Raw genomic sequence first — 2,352 nt, 5'->3', positions numbered from 1 at the left:
GGACCCTGGAGGGTGGGAGGGTGGAGGAGCTGGGAGGGGTGGGAAGGTGGAGGGAGAGACCATCTTTAAAGAAGACGCTAAGGTTCATGCATTCAGCCAGTGACTTTCATGAATATACGATAGTACTGGAGGCAGGCAGGAGCTGGAGCCATGGTCATTCACAACCTATCAAACGATAATAACCAACATATCGGTCATGTGTCACATGACTATAGAGCCGTGGTTTGTTTTTTTTTTGAGTCGGAGTCTCACTCTGTCACCCAGACTGGAGCGCAGTGGCTGCTCCCGGCCACCGCAGCCTCGACCTGCTAGGCTCCGGTGATCCTTCCACCTCAGCCTTCCGAGTAGCCGGAATTACAGGTGCGCGCTACCACACCCGTCTGATTTTTTGATTTATTGTAGAGATGAAGTCTCACTGCCCAGGCGGGTCTTGAACCCGCGGGCTCAGGCAACCCACTCACCTCAGCCTCCCAAAGGTGTGGGATTACAGGCTGAGCCACTGAGCCCCGGCAGAGTCGTGTTTTTATCAAACCTTGCCTACATTTAGGTATGTTTAGATACAAAAATACTTACCATGGTGTTACAATTGTCCACAGTATTCAACACAGTAACACCCTGTTCAGATTTGTAGCCTAAGAGCAACAGGCTCTACCATCCAGATTTCAGCACACCCTATGATATTCAATGACAAAATCACCCGAGGGCGCATTTCTTAGAATGCTATCTCTGTCATCCCAGTCGTTAAGGATGCAGGAGTGTTCTGCTCTAAGTGTTCCACACATGACAATTCATTAAAGTCTCCCAACCACCTCAAGAGTAGTTATTATTTACAGGTGAAGAAACAAAGATTCAGAGAAGTGGAAACATTTGCCCAACTAAGGTCATATGCTGGTAAGACGCAGAACTGAAATGGAAGCCAGGGTATACGCTCAGGCCTAGGCTACTGCCTCAATACCACCTACAATAAGAGAATACAGAGCGATGTCAACCCGACATCATTGTTTCAAAAGAACTGCCATTAAAATTGCTCTCACCGTGGTTTACCAACAAAGTCAAGTCTTAGAATGAGTTCCCAGGGAACATGCTCGTTCCACAACCATTCAATGTGGCAAGGTCTACAGAGTCTCTGCCATTATTATTGTACATACATTCCTTTCACCTAACCAGCCAGTGTTCAGGCATACGGTGGTCCACACTTCAGGTTTCCTGTTTGCACAGCAGTCTCCTGATGCTTCTCAAAGGAAAAATATGACAAAAATATTCTACTGAGGACTACTTTCCAATTGGGAAGACAACTTAAGTGAAAAAGTAAAGCATCAATGTGATAAAACTGAAGTAACATATGAAAACACTAAGAGGTGTTAAAAAGTCAGAGAAAAAGATGTTGACATCAGATGTAAATTACACTCATGTAAAAAAAAATAGTCATCTCAGTTCAGAGAAGCACATGAAAGTGTTTGAAAAGACAGGAGTGCTACTAAAGGCCACTAGGTCATGTATAAACATGCGGCACATTATGCTTCTATATTTGGCAGAATCACTTAGTGCTGTTGAGGACAAGCCTTTATAAACACTTAGTTGGTTCATTGTACAACTAGGTGAAGAGATAAGCTCCAACCTAAAGCAGCCTGAGGTCTTGGTTCTGTATTATTCTGAAGAATGTACCTTAACATTGCTTGTGGACCGAGGTGGCAGCCATCTCCTACCCGGCATCATGGCTGTCCTCAGACCCCTGGTGGAACCCAAGATTGCCAAAAAGAGGACCAAGAAGTTCATCCGGCACCAGTCAGACCGATATGCCAAAATTAAGCATACCTGGCGGAAGCCCAGAGGTATTGACAACAGGGTATGTAGAAGATTCAAGGGACAGATCTTGATGCCCAACATTGGTTACGGGAGCAACAAGAAAACAAAGCACATGCTGCCTAGTGGCTTCCGGAAGTTCCTCGTTCACAACATCAAGGAACTGGAAGTGCTGCTGATGTGCAACAAATCTTACTGTGCTGAGATTGCTCGCAACGTTTCCTCCAGGAACCACAAAGCCATTGTAGAAAGAGCAGCCCAGCTGGCCATCAGAGTCACCAATCCTAATGCCAGGCTGCGCAGTGAAGAAAATGAATAGCTCGTGTACGTTTTGTGTTTAAATAAAACCATAAAAACTGCCCTCTGGCAAATAAACAAACAAAAAACACTGCTTGTGCTCTTTGCTGCAACCGTGTCAGGTAATATGAGTAGTCTTAATTCAAATTAAAGTTCTACCCAAATTCTTATAAAACATTCACCTCTAATACAGGTGGTAAGAAATGTTAAATCTTGCCTTTTTTTTTTTTTTTTTAAAGAAGAAGCTTAAAG

General features: G+C 44.3%; 1 pseudogene; it reads left to right on the top strand.

The window, feature by feature from the left end:
- The first annotated feature begins 1,714 nt into the window (after positions 1–1,714).
- Positions 1,715–2,122, top strand: LOC103268530 (annotated as a pseudogene).
- The last annotated feature ends 230 nt before the right edge of the window (positions 2,123–2,352 follow it).

Source organism: Carlito syrichta, unplaced genomic scaffold (assembly GCF_000164805.1).
Source record: "Carlito syrichta isolate Samal-C Ts95f unplaced genomic scaffold, Tarsius_syrichta-2.0.1 Scaffold308846, whole genome shotgun sequence".
Classification (NCBI taxonomy): Eukaryota; Metazoa; Chordata; class Mammalia; order Primates; family Tarsiidae; genus Carlito; species Carlito syrichta.
The sequence above is the reverse complement of the archived record's forward strand: the minus strand, read 5'-3'. Positions and strand labels throughout refer to the sequence as shown.